The following is a 16,864-nucleotide window of genomic DNA, read 5'->3' on the forward strand; positions in this document are numbered from 1 at the left end:
GAAGTAAGTTCCATTGTCTTCAAGTCCCAGCATTCCTGATCATGGGACATACTGACTTGCAATGATGGGAGTTGTAGTCCAACACCTTTGGAGGGCACCAGGTTGGGGAAGGGCTGCTCTAAACAAACAAGGAGAGTTAGGTGGCCCTAAGTTGTTAATCATCAGTTTTCCACAACCCCACAGTCACCTCTGCATATCATATTCTCCATCCTGTCCTCATGGTTTATCTGCTTTGGGAAAATAAGAATTTCACTTGCACTTCCTGCCTCCTTAGGGAGGATGTGGCATTAAGGCTTGTGAGCCTTAACTCCCAATTTCCCTGCTTTTTGGTGCTTGGTTGAAAATTGTACAGCCTTAATGTTGTTTTGTAAACAGTAGGTTTTTTGTTTAATGAATGACTCTCCTCACATACCAATTAGTGATCATGTAGTGAATGGGATGATGGCATGTTTGTTGGTATAGCCAAACCAGACCGGTTATGTCAGTAGTGGGCAATTGCAGGAGGTACAGGTGCCACCCGCAAGCTGCGCACACACACACACAGGCGCCATCTTTTATAGGAAATATATTAAACGATATCCGTAGCAGCTGGAGTTCCAAAAGTGACAAATTTAACAAAACACATAGATGCCTTTATTTATTTATTTATTTATTTATTTTAAAAAACTAAAATCACAGGTGGGCTTGGGGGAAGCCACATGTTGATCACTCCTGGGCTACAGTATGTACTGAGGACAATTTCAATAATAGCCAGTTTTTGCAAGGAATTTGTTTTTGCAAAACCAAACAATCCTAGGTTGGCAACACCAAAACAACAATTATTTTAAATGTAGTATTCACGTTCCTGAATAACAGTATAAAGATAATGGGCTAAATCCAGCATTGTGTGAGCAGACTTTGCCTTAATCTCCTGCCCCCTAACACACACACACACACCCCTCTGTAGGCCACAAATCTGCACCAGAGGGTCCCACAACCCCCTGGAACTGGTTGGTGAGGAAGAGGAGGAGGAAGGGGAAATCCATTCGCCAGCAGTCTCCATTCTACTTGGAGGAGCTGATGCAAGTGGCAGCCAAGTACGCTTCAATCCTATTTCCCACGTGGGAAACAAGCGGGAGCAAAGCCGACAGAATCCCTTCCCTTCACTTGTCCAAAGACCAAATGATGTGGCTCTGCTTCCTGATGCCTTTTGCTTCATGGAGGGCTAGATGGGGAGGTGATCTGCCCCCTCCTTGAAACCAGTTTCCCATACCTGCTCTAAAGGGAATGGGTATCACCCAGCCAATGAAGCAGAAGTTCCATTTCTTTTTAACGGGAGAATCCACTTACACACTTAATTCTCCCATTAAAATCAGAGATACTTAAAAAGGGCTTATCTTTAAGCTGAATTATACCTGCATGTCAGTAAGGCAGTCTTCCTAGTCTGGAAGGATATATAGTTGGCGTTCAATGGAAATCCTGGAGTCATTGTAAAAGCCTTATATCAAGCAAAGGTTTGTATTTCTTCCATGCTGGTTTATTTTTGGCTAAGCAGTAGAAGAACACTGAGATCAGATTTCATGTTAAAGATCTAATGCTACATGATACCTAGAAGCCTGTGTTGCTGTCATTCTAGCTTGTACATCAATAGTACATAAATCACTTCTGGATGTCTGTCTCGTAGAAGAATTGGGTGCCCTGACTTTTCAGAGCAGTAGGTAAGGCCGGGATTCCACAACACAAGGTGGAATCCTGGCCAATATTTCCCCCTATCCGGAGTTTATTCTAATGTGCAGCTGAGGTTTAATACGGGGCTAAATTAATTCTTTTTAAAAATGAGAAAAAGAAGAATAGCATTTCCTTTCAGTCTTTAGATAGTATACTAATGATATATAGATAATAACTTTGGGGGGAAGAAAATGCCTCCCCTGATTTTCTCTACTTCATGATGTAGCACAGATTTAAGGCAACTGTTTGCATCTCTGCTATATCTGGTTTAGTGTGTGGTGAGTGAATCTAAGGTGTTTTTGGAGGCAACAAAAGGTATGGTTAAATTTTATAAAGTATCTAGCTTTTAGAAATATAATTTATAGTAAAGTAATGTCACTTTGTTAACCATTCACACTCTGAAAACATGAAATTTCTGTGTAGGTTATTTAGGGGTTATAATGACCTTTTCATTGTCTGGTGCCCTGTTTTCTAACTTCATAATAATTAAACGTAATAATTAAAATCATTAAAATGATGCAACTGGGTGATTATTCTGTGATCACAATGAGCCCATAGATTAGAGTGACCATATGGAAAGTCTCCTGTATCTATAACAGTTGTATAGAAAAGGGAATTTCAGCAGGTGTCATTTGTATGCATGCAGCACCTGGTGAAATTCCCTCTTCATCACAACAGTTAAAGCTGCAGGAACCTTGCCCTCTTTTGTATCTGATCACTCTAGTGTAGCTCCTGCAGCTTTAACTGTTGTGATGAAGAGGGAATTTCACCAGGTGCTGCATGCATACAAATGACACCTGCTGAAATTCCCTTTTCTATACAACTGTTAAAGATACAGGAGCCCTGTCCTCCTTTCCATATGGTCACCCTACCATATATTGCCTTCTCATTCTGCCCCACTGACCTGGAGAGTAGCTGCAGGCTGTCCAGACTTTGCCAGATTAAAAGATGGCCATCCTACATCCAGGCGTTATTTTAGGTGAGAGCAATGATCTCTTTATTTCCATGGATTTACTAAAGTTTGAAACTATATCCATTAATTAATACATAAATCAGATTAAACAAATTAGACTGCATGTGCAGCCATGCAGGATTGCTATGAATAAGTGCTACATAAGGGCTTCCAGAGGGATACCTGCGTTAACCTGTTGTGGCAAATGCAACCAACAGTCCTGCGGCATCCTAAAGTCTAACAGATTTATTGTGGCATAAGTTTTTGTGGACCTATGTCTACTTCATCAAATGCTTGAAGTGTGATCCTCAGTTGTCAGGTGTATGTGCATGGCTTTAGAGAAAAGAATTTGGACTCAGTGTTTGGATTCTCTGAATATATACATTTATATCACCCTCCAAGCAAATGGTTCTGGACGAGGCAGTTCACAACAAATAAAAGCAATACGTTATTGTTTACCAATTTGTCTCTCTGCTTATGTAAATATAGAATGTGTGTGTGTTTGTGTGTACACATGTATGTACACACACACACACACTTTCCCATGAACACCTCATGCATTTGATGAAGTAGATTCTGGTCCATTAAGGCTTCTGGTCATTCTATTTCTAGGGTCTTTGAACTTTGCCAAGTGTTCTACAAATGGATGAGGTGACAGAGGTCTGCTTAACAGCAGCTGGTTGAAATCCCCACATGTCACAAGGGTCAATTAACAGGTGTTTGACTTGCAGTGGCCAAACACTTTGGTGATGTCTCTGAATAAAGAGGGAGACTTGGGGCATGTCTAAACCAGCCGATATCCCAGGGATTGTCCCTGTGCATCCACATGATGCACAGGGGATCCCAGGAGCAGGGAGGGATGATCCCTCAATTTCCCCGGGATATTGCCCTACACTTTTTTCTCGCATTACCATCCTCACCATCCTCCTCCTTCTCCTCCTCCTCCTCCTCCTCCTCCTCCTCCTCCTCCTCATCATCATCATCCCACTTCTCTTTTTTCACTTTTTGGCATTATGAACAGACTTTTCCTTTTCTCCAGGCCTTTAAACTGAATTATCTTTTCTTGCCCTTGGTGCTGCAGGTTCTGTATTGTTGGTTCTGGTTTTTAGCTCAGCTACATTGTTGTTGCTGTTTGCGATTATATGCCACTTGTGCGGGGGTGGGGAAGGCATATGGGACTGAGAACTGGGATAAACATGTTTTTTTGCTATACGTAAACTCTGCTTGTCTTTGCCATCATCTCTGTTTCTGCATTGGCACATAAGACACAAAACAGAAGTTCTTCAGTCTCCTATAGATCCGGATAAGCCCAGTTTATCTATAGAGCAAAGGCTGTTGAATCACGGCACAAGCAACTCGCTATCCTCCAGAGTCAAGATGGAATACGACTGTTAACTTGTAGGTGTGTGTAGGGGGGGCTTGGTGAGTCAAGGCAGACTTGCTTCGATTATTTCATTTTATGTTGAGGATGGCATCTTCGTACACAGGTACAAAATGGGAAAACTGTAGACTTTTGTCCTGGGATAGCTTATCAGTAGAAGGTGTAAACGTTTCAGGTGCGCTATTATAGTCTTATTGTCTCTAAATGGTGATTTATGTCCTTATTTCTACATTATTGTCCACTAGCTACTGCCCCATGTCATTTTTCAGGTGGTTTTATTTTCATTAGTACAGCCACTTCGGCTTGTGATCACTGCAATGCATTGTATTAGATTCATAGTACTGACATCTAACCCCGTCGAGCTGGCTCGTTGACCCCTCAGCTTCCGAAACATCGCTTTATCTCACCACCACCACCACCACACATACACACGCCCTACCACTTAAAGCTAGAGAGTCCTCTATCCGTTCCAGGTACGTTGTGGGCAGTTTAAAAGCTGATCAGAATCAAATATTGCTCTTTCAAATTTGATAATGTATGACTACAAAACGGTGACCTTTGATACATAGTAATACATCAAGATGACAGGAGCAGTAAGTGCTGCAATTACCTTTACTACAACTTGAGATTGTGTGTTAGCTCTCATCTTGCAAGCAATTATTTCCAAAAAGAGGGGGAAGAAAAGAAAAATACACACACACACACACACACACACACAGAGAGAGAGAGAGAGAGAGAGAGAGAGAGAGAGAGGCATGCATCTTTGAGGGTTTGTAAATAATGAAAACGCAGAAATGAATATCCGTTCCGTCAGTTCCTCATATTTATGCACTTATCAGCGTCCTCTCTCTCTCTCTCTCTCTCTCTCTCTCTCTCTCTCTCTCACACACACACACACACACACACACACACACACACACACACACACACACACAAACACACTAAAAGGATGAGAGTTCTTTTCTCCTACACAGTTTTGACATTTATTGCAGTATTGTTCCCCTATGAAATGCTGTTGTGCAGACAGTCCAACACAGTGAGAGGGGTGAATTGTTTACAGACTTGGTGCAATTTAAACTACTGCTGCTGTATAAATAATAGTATAGCTAATAATAACCTTTTACATTGGAATTAACCATGACAGAATAAAGGAACGTCATTTGCCTGGCAGTGGAGCAGAGGGCGTGTGCTGGAGAGGCTGGTGTTTCTGAAGAGCCATCCTGATCATCCCTAAACATTTGATACCAGCCAAAGATAAGGCATGCTAAGGAGATATTCTGAAATTGAGATATTGTTTGGGGGCACTTCTAGTCTAAAGCCAAATTTAATGGCTTTTTTAGTACTTGCATACTAGTCTGTATGTGTCTTTGAGCTGGTTCATAAATAACGACAACTCAGAATATGGGTTCACTATGGGTTGTTATTGAATTGTAGGTTGAAGTTGAATCGTGGGTTGTTACTTGCGAATCCTGCACTATAGTTTTACTATGGTTTGTTAACCACAAACAACCTAGAGTTCAGAACACAACAAATCATGGGTTGTCTTCCTGGGTTGTTTGTGAATAAAAGCCCATAGTTAAGCCATAGTGAAGGATTTGTGCATAACAAAAACATACAATTTAACAACACACCCACAAATCAACAACAACCCATACTCAACCCATACACTGGGTTATCGCTCCATGTAAACCACACCTATGTGTGTCTGTAATGTGTACAATATGTGTATGTATACTGTCTAGCATTCTGAACAAAGCTAAGAGTTACATACATAACCCCACCCCTGTTAGTTTGTGTTCTGGCCATACTTAATGTTGGAATTAATACCCTGTCAGGTTATAATTGAGGTAATGTGGGCTTTGAACAGGAAAAAAATCCCCCACCCCTGATTTAAGGGATGTTCTCATGATTGTCCAGCCCCAAGGTTGGTCGACAGAGCAATACCCTTTTATTGCTGCACTTATAGTCTAAAGCTTCACCAGGAATGCACGCCAGATCTGGATTTCCTCCTCCTCCTCCTCCTCCTCCTCCTCCTCATTTTATTTGTGTGTCGCTTTTCCATAGTAAAACCATGCTCAAAGCAGCTTATAAGCAACATCCAGAAAAATACACCAACATTTCCAGATAACTAACAATTATAAACCATAACAACATTTAAATAATCATACAAATAGGCCAAAGATCTCACAGTAAATATACACCACAATTAAACAATCTGTTAATAACAAAAGTGAAATATAAAACAATTTCAATGGGACTAAAAACAATTTATCCCAACTAAAGGTTATCCCGGCCACCAAGCCTAAACAAAACCCCACCCTGATGCACCTTCAGCAGGAGGAGCAGCCTTTGTAGCTGGAGTCAGTTGGGCCCCCACCCTCCCAAGCCAGGTGGAAGAGAGCCAGGCAGAGGAACAGGGCTCAGGTCTCGCAGGACCCACAGTTGGATGATCTCTTCCATGTACAAGGTCAGGCCATTTGTCCATCCAGCCTAGTATTTTCTGCTTTGACTGACGGAGGCTCAATGGGGCTCTTTCCCATCACCAGCTACCTGATACTTTTTGGCTGGAGGTCCCTGGGATCAAATCAAGGACCTTCTGCATGTGCTCTACCACTGATCTATATTCCCTCCCCTACCAGTTCACTGGGTCCGTCCCTGGACCAACAGTTAACAGTCCGCCTCAGTAGAAGGTAGCTTCATACATAGTGCCTGATCCATAGAGTCATCTAGCCCAGTGTTCTTGACACTGACTGGCAACTGCTCTGCAGGATTTCAGACAGGAGTTCTTCCTGCCCTACCTGTAGATGTTGGGATTGAACCTGGGACCTTCTGCATGCAAAGCAAATGCTCTACCACTGAGCCATGGCAGCCTTTGCAAATCTGGTGCCTGCTGGATGTGTGGGACTACAACTCCCATCATCTCCAGTCTGAATGGCCATTTCATCTTTAATCTGTTGCTCTGATTATGAAGTTTACTGTTGGTTCCCTAATGTTTCATATGTTTTAATATGTCAATATTTTCATTGTTGTATTTTTGAGGGGTGTTGGTTAATATTATATTGGTGTTTTGGGTTTCATATGATTATAAACCATATGCAAGTTGGGCGATACATACATTTAATGGATTATTAAATAAATAAATAGTTGAACAGATCTGTCAGGCATCAGATTGAGGGAGGCTGTCATATAGGCTTCACCTGTATAATGGAATGGGCTCTAAGTATATACTAAAAAGATCGCACATTTTAATTATGAAATTAATTGATCTGCAATAACTCATTTGACTGTTTCTGTATGAAAGGATTACTTATACATAGCACGCCATGCTGTCCAGTTGTAAATAAGTCCAAGCCATGCACCTGAGTGTGTGCACGTGTGTAGGATGATCCATTCACTGGATCAATGCATAAAGCAGCCCTTAGACATTTCAAAAACTCAGTGCCATCTGAATAAGGTACTTCAGCGCCAGGGAAATATCTTCATCTTGGCTCAGGCTTTATACATTAGTCTTGTTCAGGCACTTAATGCTATGGATGGGAGGTGCTGCTGTTCTGTTAAAATATTTGGATACATTTATCTATTTTCATTGAGGCGTCTTGGCCAGCTGACTTAAATGTATACTGATCGATGATTTATGTTTGAAAACAGAACTGATAAGAAGCATAAGTGTTCTTGATATTATGTTTTGTCATATCTAGCTTAAAAGATTGAAATCCTGAGAAACAATTTTCTGAAGAAATGAAACCATATGCCCTCCTGAACCCTTGAGGGAAAATAGCCTCTCTGTTTGCTCAGAATATGAAACAGTGAAGCAGTATAAGTAAAATAGACAGCCTTGCCAAGCATGTCACATTTCTATTTGTGCCGTTTGGAATGATGTTTTCAAAACATTCTCTAGTTATTTTTGATAAATAAATAGTACAAATAACATCTGCAAACTAACTCTGCTGAAGTCGGGTTTTTGTTTTGTTTTTCTTGCCAAGTTAGATCCCCCCTTTTTTTCGGGAAGATTTGGAAAATTGCTTTATAAACTTGTAGAATTTTCCAATCATCATCATCATCATCAGAGAGAATGCAAAGATGGGAGAGATGCATCTCACTTGATCCCTAGTAAAAGACTGAGGCCTAATCCAGTGGCTTTCCAAACTGTGTTCCATAGGAAGCTAATTAGCGATTCCTCAATGGGATGAATAATGGCAGGTCGGCTTCCCTGAAAGATACCCAACCCACCATTTTCATGCTTCCCCATCCACAGGAGAACATTGGTCAGGTAGACATTGACCACTGCCAAAAGAGAGGAAATGCATCAGTGCAAAAGAGGACGCAGATTTGTATAACATTTGCACCTGCTAATTTATATGTTCAGACACAAATTTAGAAATGATCACTATAATCTAAATAGAAATCCAATAGTGGGGAAGGATGTGACCAGGCGACCCATGTTGCTGCTTAGTCTGCTGGTCAGGTGTTTACTGTCGATGGGCAACTTCCGGTCTCTTCCTTCCCTTATGGTTCTTTATCTTTAAACCAGACTAGGGCAGGATCTACACTACTGTTTTAAAATGGTTTATAACAGTGGTGACAAGTGTTAGGGCCCAGGATAGGGTGATCATATGACCGGATTTGCCCGGATTTGTCCAGGTTTTTGATGGCAAATCCAGGAGGGGAGGGGAAATCCGGGTTTTTTTCAAAGAGCAGCTCTAATGGGAATTAACAAAAATGCTTATAACTCTGTCATTTTTAAAGAAAAAGACATGAAACTTGGCACAACGGTAGCTCTTAGGAAGGGCTATAATTCCAAATTTGAAACAGATCTGGTCATACATTGATTTTTTAGGAATTTGTTTTAAATTGAGGTTTTAAAATTATTATTTTTTAAATCATCATTTTTAAAGATAAAGAGATGAAACTTTGCATCATGAAAGGATTTAGGTAGAGCTTTAGCCACACCAAATTTGAAACAGATCCGTTCATCCATTGATTTTTTAGGATTTTTTTTAAAAATTGAGGTTTTAAAATTATTTTTAAAATTGTCATTTTTAAAGTTTAAGAGATGAAACTTTGTACCATGATAGGATTTAGGTAGAGCTTTAGCCACACCAAATTTGAAACAGATCTGTTCATCGATTTTTTAGGAATTTTTTAAAAAATAAGGTTTTAAAATTATTATTTTTTAAACTGTCATTTTTAAAGATAAAGAGCTGAAAGTTGGCACCTTGATAGCTTTTAGGTAGAGCTTTAGCCATACCAAATTTGAAACAGATCTGGGGCCAGTAGCAAACCCTGTTAACAACAACAGCAGCTTGCAATGAGTGAAGATACAGTCAGAAAAGATATTTGAGTGAAGGGGAGAATGTAACACACAGAGTATAGCAAAAGCTTCAAAGTACAGCAAAACCTACAAAAGTAGGAGTGAGTGAAGTAAATTTCAGATACATTGAATCTCTCACTTGTTCTTTATTTCAGTGATTTCAATATTAAGATGTTATGTAGAACAGATTTGTCTTAAATGTGTGCTGTAAAATCAGACATGTGACCAAGGCTATGTTTGGGTGGGCACGCCCCCTTGGGGGTGACCATGTTGTCCTCCTTTTTGGTTTCTAAAATATGGTCACCCTAGCCCAGGACTCCAAATACAGTTTTCAAAATGTCATATCTGTCTTGTTTCTCAAAACCTCCTGCCTTCTTGGGAGACAATAACGAGGCCTGCTAAGTAATCCACAAAGCTTTATTCAAAAGCAATAAACTTCTCTTCCCACCTGAAGAGAGTCTAATCTCTTGGAACTTCCCCCAGGCAAAACTATGCAAACTAAGCAAAACAATTGTCCTTTCAAGAAGAATGGAAAACCTTCAGAGAGACTAGTTCTTAGGCAGCTTCTGACGGGATGCGAGCTGAGCTGACCTGACTTTCTCTCGCCTTCTTTTAGCTCTGCCTGTTTTAGTCTGCGGTGTACTCGAAGATCAGCTAACCTCTCCATGCACTCTCCCTCGGAAGAATGTTGGCTTCCCACTGACTGTGTATTATTTGCCCTCGATGAGATAAGCTCTGAAGAGGGTTCACTCCCAGCTGGTGAAGAGCTCGTGAGAGCTTTCTCCCCCACTGGTACAGGTTGGCCTGTTTCTGGCACTGACTCCTCTACTTCAGAGTCTGATTCTGAATGATCACTTGAAACTTATCCTCTGGAAAGTAGGAGATCCTAAGCACTGAGTGTGTTCTAGGATACACACATTAAGGATTGGGTAGAAATTCATTTGGTTCACACTTAATATGAATTTACCTAATTCTCACTTCCTGAACCAATACATACACTGAAAAGCAGTTATACTTTGAGATTCACCATTTTCTGAATTTTTCAATGCAGTTCTCCAATCAAAACATGTATACAAACATGCATGTATTAGTGAAAATTACATACAGACCAACATCATGGGGCTATTCGCACAACATGGCTGCATTCAGCAACAAATGGTGGGTTTCCCCTAATATACACTTGGCTCATATGTCACAGTGACAAATTGGGGGTCATTTTACCTATGATTTGTGGGGACATGCAGCAACCAGTGAATTGCTTCTACTTACTGTAAACAACTTTTGATCAGCGTGATCAGAGGTTGTCAGTGTGATGTGTGAACTCATACCACTGGGTTGTGTCTCTGTATAGAATATCTTGGCACTACTACTTTGTTTCTTTCCCCTTCCTTTTAAAGGTAAGGTATAAATTTGCAATGTACTCACTCAGAGATGGTATGGGATATCAATCTAATAAATAAACAAATGAATGGGAGAAATATGAGAGCAGGAATGTAGCAATGGCATATCCGTGAAAGGAAGGGTTGAGTTTTGAAGCTTACTGACAACCCATCAATGAAGATGTTCAGTAGTAGATTTAGGTCACAAGAAGATAATTTAGATTCTGATTGGGTTTTGTAGGAATGTCTTCTCTACTAACTGTACAATTCTCCCCTTCTCCAGCACATCTACCATCTTTGGTCAACTACTGCCAACTAAATATGAAACAAGGAGTTAGCAGTGGAGATAGTGCTGAGCTGGGATATCTGATGAAGAACATGATGCACAAGCCTCCATTCTTTGGAAAACTTCTTCCCAGATTCTGGGTTGCACTTTGGCTTTCTTTCAACCCAGACTAAATTTAACCGGTAGCTAGAGCTTCCTAGATCCTGCATGGATCATGGACTTCTGGGGGTGGCAGGAGACCATGAGCAGAAAAATGCAAACAAGATGGAAAAGTTACAGAAAAGCTGGGTCCAAGCAGGGTTGTGTGGTTCTAGGAAGGAGAGTTTCTAAAATTAGGGTGTTAGGGTGGCCCAGTGATTGCTGAGCATGGAGTAAATGGAGAATGAAAAGCTTCAGAACAAAGTAAGTCTTATAACATAAGTCTTATGACATAATCCCAATGTGTTGCTGATGCAATTTGTGTACTAACTATGCCTGCTACATACAATAGGGGGAAATCCTAAGTAAATAATGAGCTCCGTCACACCAGCGATTTATCACACACTTGCCCTGCCTGGTATGCGGCCTTGCATCGCAATACTACAGTGACATCATCCCTGTCCTACAATCATTTCACCTCTTCCTCTCCATTTTTTATTTCATTTTGGAGTGGGGGAAAGTCTGGGTTTTTTCCCCTCCATGCGAAATAAATGTGCTCCTCCCTCCTATGTATTGCTGTCCTTGTGCTCTATCAGACCATCCTGTTCTTTGGTGTGTGTGTGTGTGTGTGTGTGTGTGTGTGTGTGTGTATCTAAGGGTGGTCTCACTGACAAAAGAAGAGGGCGGAGTGGTTCTCCACTCAACTGCTCAACTGTGAAGGGGTCCCATTTAACTCTATGTTCTTACTCCTGAGTAGGCATAACCAGGGATACATTTTCACCTTAAAAGAAAAGCAGAAAATGCACCAGGACAGGGATGGGGGTGGTTCCCCCCCCCGCGCCTCCCTAGAACTGTGAAGCATCGCATTTAAAGACTTGCTTTATTTTTTAGAAATGGGGGGAGGCACCAGCATGCCCAGTACACGAGCCGCAGTGCACGTTCGCTCCTCCTCCCCTGTAAACCTTTCCCAATCCAAGTGGCAGCAACAGACTCCGCCTGTGCCCTCCCTCCTGCTTCCTACAAACAGCCTCCCTTCCTTCTTTCCCTGGAGTTTGTTTAATATGATCTTAAGGGAAAGTAGAGTGTGTTGTTTTACCATAATTGTGCAGTTTCGGGCTGCCGTACTATTGTATTTGCGCAGAAATTTAAAAAAATTAACTGCAGGGGAAAGGAGAATGTAGGTGGCGGGGCAGGAGATTTCGCCAGCATAGTAGCGCTCCAGGTGAAAAGATACATGAGCTGAAATAGCACAACAACACACAGATGTGAAAGTGCCCAACACTTGACTCGCTAAGGAAAAGGAGGGGGAAACTGCAGTCTCAAAGTGTGTGTGGGGGGAGAAGGTGTGAAGCTGAAATTGGCGAAATAACAATATAGAAACAACTTAGAAAGTGATTTAGTAGCCATGTAACTTGTGTAGTAGCAGCAATGTCTACTGTAGCTTCATTATTATGGGGGTCATTGAATTCCCCCCCCCTCTCATTTGTCTCTGGAATCTTTCCTTACTGTTGACTTTCTCTACCCAGTTATCATCTGGCTGTTCAAACAAAAACTCTGAGCCTGGTTAAATAATCAGTATCTCTGGATGAAGCTTAATGACATGTGGGGGAGGGCTGCTCCTAGGAGACATTGATCCGAAAATCCTCGGCAAAGATTTCCCTGCAGATGGGGATGTGGTACGCATCTGGCAGCGCTTGTTCTCCGCTGTGCGTTGTGGAGTAGAAATGGGAAGCACCATTCCACGGCTGTGTGCCAAAGAAGAAGGGCATTATGATGTCCGATCCCAGCTGGGGCAGTCTAATCTCCAATGCAAGGGGTGGGGGACAATGCTCCCCTTTCCCCAAAGTGAACTGCTGCACTGGTATCGGGACAGTGGACTGCCGTTATCCCATGAGCACTGGGTACAAGCAGTGGGTTGTTTCATAATACTAGAACCTGGGGCCATCCCATAAAGCTGATTGATGGGAGTTTCAGGACAGATCAAAGGGAGTTCTTCACACAATGCATAGCCAAACAATGGAATTTGCTACCACAAGACGTAGTGATGGTCACCAATTTGGATGGCTTGAAAAAAGGATTGAACAAATTCATGGAGGATAAGACCATCAATGGCTTCTAGTCCTGCTGGGTCTATGCTATCTCCAGTCTCAGAGGTAGTATGCCTATGTGCACCAGTTGCTGGGGAACATGGGTGGGAGGGTGCTGTTGCACTCATGTCCTGCATGTGGATTTCCCATGGGCAGCTGGTTGGCCACTGTGTGTACAGAATGCTGGACTTGATGAATCCTTGGTATGTTCTGGCAGGGGTCTACTTTAGGTCTTATGTTCTTATTATATCACAACGAAGCTGGGCTCCGTTAGCCACTGGCCACTGGTGATACTGACTATGCCACCCCCTCTTAATATGATTCACTTTTCAGCTTGGACAATTTAGAATCTCCCTGGATGACTTAGAACAGGGCTGTGGAGCCTCGGGCCCGGGGGGCAAATTTGTTTTGCCCGGGGTCCCTATCCAACCCTCTGGGGCTCCCCGGATGACCATGTACCCTTCCCCCAGTCCTCTTTTCTCCCAACTGCAGTTCCTCAGCTTTTGCGTGGTTCTAAAAGGTTGAGATGCCTCTCCCAAGGCTTAGTGATCAGCAGCGAGAGACTTAAACTACAACATGCTGGTATTTTTGGGGCCCACCTTTTTTGCCTTTGGCCCCACTCCTCTTTGGCTTCGGCTCCACTCACCCCTGGAATGTGGCCCCTGAGAGCTTCTCTAAAATCGACTGTGTCTGCATGGTTCTGTTGCAGATTTATGTGAGGGTTTGCATGACACAACAAGCCTGAAGGTTGTGTCATTTGCATCATGGCGCCTTCAGGTGCTGTGGCTGGTTGTTGGTTAAATAACCCATAATGAGCCACAGTGTCTCATCTTAACACTGTCATTGTCTTTTGATGGGTAGTGGTAGGAATCCTCAGTCTGGAACCACACCAGGTCTTCCTCATTCAACATACTGAACTAGTTCACATGATATGACAGCCCATAGGTTAAACAACCCTTGGGCTCTCAGGGACAAGTGGGAGAGAGTAGTGCCTTGCCTGTGGCACGCCCACCACTTCTGCTTTTACTCAGCAACCCACAATCGGCATCTTCATAGGTTGCAGAGTGTGACATGTGAACCCGATTGCTAGGGGCTAAACAACCCACAGGTAACCCATGGCTTATTGTTGTTTAGCCCCTAAACAAGCCAGCAACCTGGGTTCACATGTGCTCAGCAACTTATGAAGGAGTCAATCATAGGTTGCTGAGTAAAAGTGAAAGTGGCAGGCACACTGTAGGCAGTACATCAGGTTTCTTCTGTTAGTCCCCGACAGCCCATGGGTTGTTTAACATAAATCAGCCCACTATCTACTACATCACATTGGCTCTTTTGCAAGATCACTTTGCACATTAAAAAAAAAAAGTCCCTAAAATAGAATGCTCTTTCTTTTACTGATATTGCATACTGTTTAGCATTGCATACTGTTTCTGGGAAGGGGAGAGGGCAAGTGAATGGGTAGCTGTGACAATGTGGGGGGCCTACTCAGAAGTGGGGGCACTATGGGCATCTGCCCAAAGTCCCCCAAAATTCTGGCATCAGCTCTACATGCAAGGGCCTCTTTTACACTTCCGCACTATTTTTTTTTATTTGAGCAGAATGTACTTTGGTGTGATGGCCTGATAGTTTCTTTCTTGTGTCAACAACCCCTGGTTGTGTAAAATAAATAAATAAATAAAAACAGATTGAGAAGAAAGGTCATGATGGGGTTTCTGTCTTAAGAAGTCCACAAATGGAGAGCAAAAGATTTATTCTCTTCTAGGACAGCTCCCCATAGTACACTTTCAAGTGGTTTGACCAGTCTAGTTTTAAAAGTATCAAGCAATGTGTGCACTCTAGGGTAGATCTTCAAAAGAAATAATGGCACTTAAGTGCCTATCATCCATTGATTTTTCAATGAGAAATAGGCAGTTAAGTGCGATTTTTGCCTTGAAAATCTATCGCTTCCATTTTGTCCCTTGGCACTATGTGGATTACATGGTATGGGAGGTATTTTCAAGGGTTTGTCCAAACATGGAGGAGATGCAACTTTTTAATCTGAAATTTTGTACTCTGTTTTTGGACCCAGTCTCCCCAACCCTTGCCTCCAGTTTGGTGGGCCAAAATGCTGCTATTTTGAAATGATCAAAACACAAAAATAGTCATCATAGCAAAACACAAAAATGGTCATCATAGCAAACCAGTGCAGACTGGCAGCAGGGGACATTGGGCGTCATCAGATGAGCATTTTATTGCACACTCATTACTGGGCACTCACGGGTCCCTCTCTGCCTCCTGTGTGCCTCCTGCCCCTTCTAGCCTCCTTCGCGCAACCAAAAAAGCTCCTGGTAAGTCTTTATTATTTTTAAAGATGGAAGTTGCCGCTATCTCCTGCTGTGGGCAGGAGAAGTGGCGCGATAAAGACTGCCCCTGAATGGGCCACGTGCACTTTTTTACTTCTTCTTTCCTCTCGTTATGAAATCTGAATTTGGTTCAAAGAGAAACGTTTGCTATTCAGTGTGATGTTTGGTATTTGAGCTGAAGTCAGTGTTTGCAAAACGCACCTTCTAAATTTGGATTATTTTGCCATGCCCCAAACCACTATGGCTAGATCCTCACTGCTGCTTTATAACTGTATTGAAGTACACTGATAACTGTTGGGGCACAGTCCACATTCCACATACTGCTTTCATAGTGTTGTTTCCTGCTTTTTATTCCACAATCATAATGATTTGACACAAGGTATCTCCCCTAAGTATTGCCTCCAGTGTTCCATAGAAGCCAATGCTATTGAGAAAACACATGGGGATGGATGGCTACTGGATAATGAAACCCTTCCTTCTAAAATCTGGAGCAGCCTTTACTACAAGAAACACCTTTCACCCTTCTCTGCCATGTTCCTTGAATTAAGGGTGTATGCCAGGGGTGTTGAACCTCTTTCAGTCCAAGGGGCCAAATTCCGTTTTGGAGAAGCTCTCAGGGGGGCACTTTTCATTAGTGGGTGGGGCTAATGGCAAAAGGGGTGGAGCCAAAATGCCAAAAGTACCAGCATATTTTAGTTTCAAGCTCTTATTGCCAGTAATTAAGCCTTAGGAGAGACATTTCAACCCTTTAGAATGGGGAAAAACTGCCCTGCACAAAGTCCGGGGAGCCAACCAACTATTGGTGGTGGAGGGAAAGGCGTGGAGCCAGGGGAAAGTGGCATGGCCATCTGGGGAATCTTGGAGGGGCAGACTGAGATCCTTGGAGGGCCAGATTTAGTCTCCAGGCCTGAGCTTCTGTACCCCTGGTGTATGCTTTCTCTCCCAATTTCTTCCTGATAGCTTTTCTTGGTGCTGTCTATGCCTCATTGAAATCAGTGGCAGAACTCTCGCTCCATTTCACAATAGCAGCACTAATTCTACCTTCCCAAAGAGAACACAAAAATGAGATCACTGGACAAGGGTCGGCTCATCCATTGACTGGGTGTGACGTTTGTACCAGCTGGTCATGACTGGTGGCTCCTCTGTTGGCCTTGAAAAAAAAGGGGGCAAGTAACAAAGACTGAGGGCAGTAGTAGTGCAGAGGCATTCCGGGAAGACACCAATGGCAGAGGAAATATATGGAAGGAAAGGAGAGCTGAGGCAGCTAGGGCAGGCAACGTTGCA

The sequence above is a fragment of the Elgaria multicarinata genome, chromosome 2 (assembly GCF_023053635.1).
Source record: "Elgaria multicarinata webbii isolate HBS135686 ecotype San Diego chromosome 2, rElgMul1.1.pri, whole genome shotgun sequence".
NCBI classification, from domain to species: domain Eukaryota; kingdom Metazoa; phylum Chordata; class Lepidosauria; order Squamata; family Anguidae; genus Elgaria; species Elgaria multicarinata.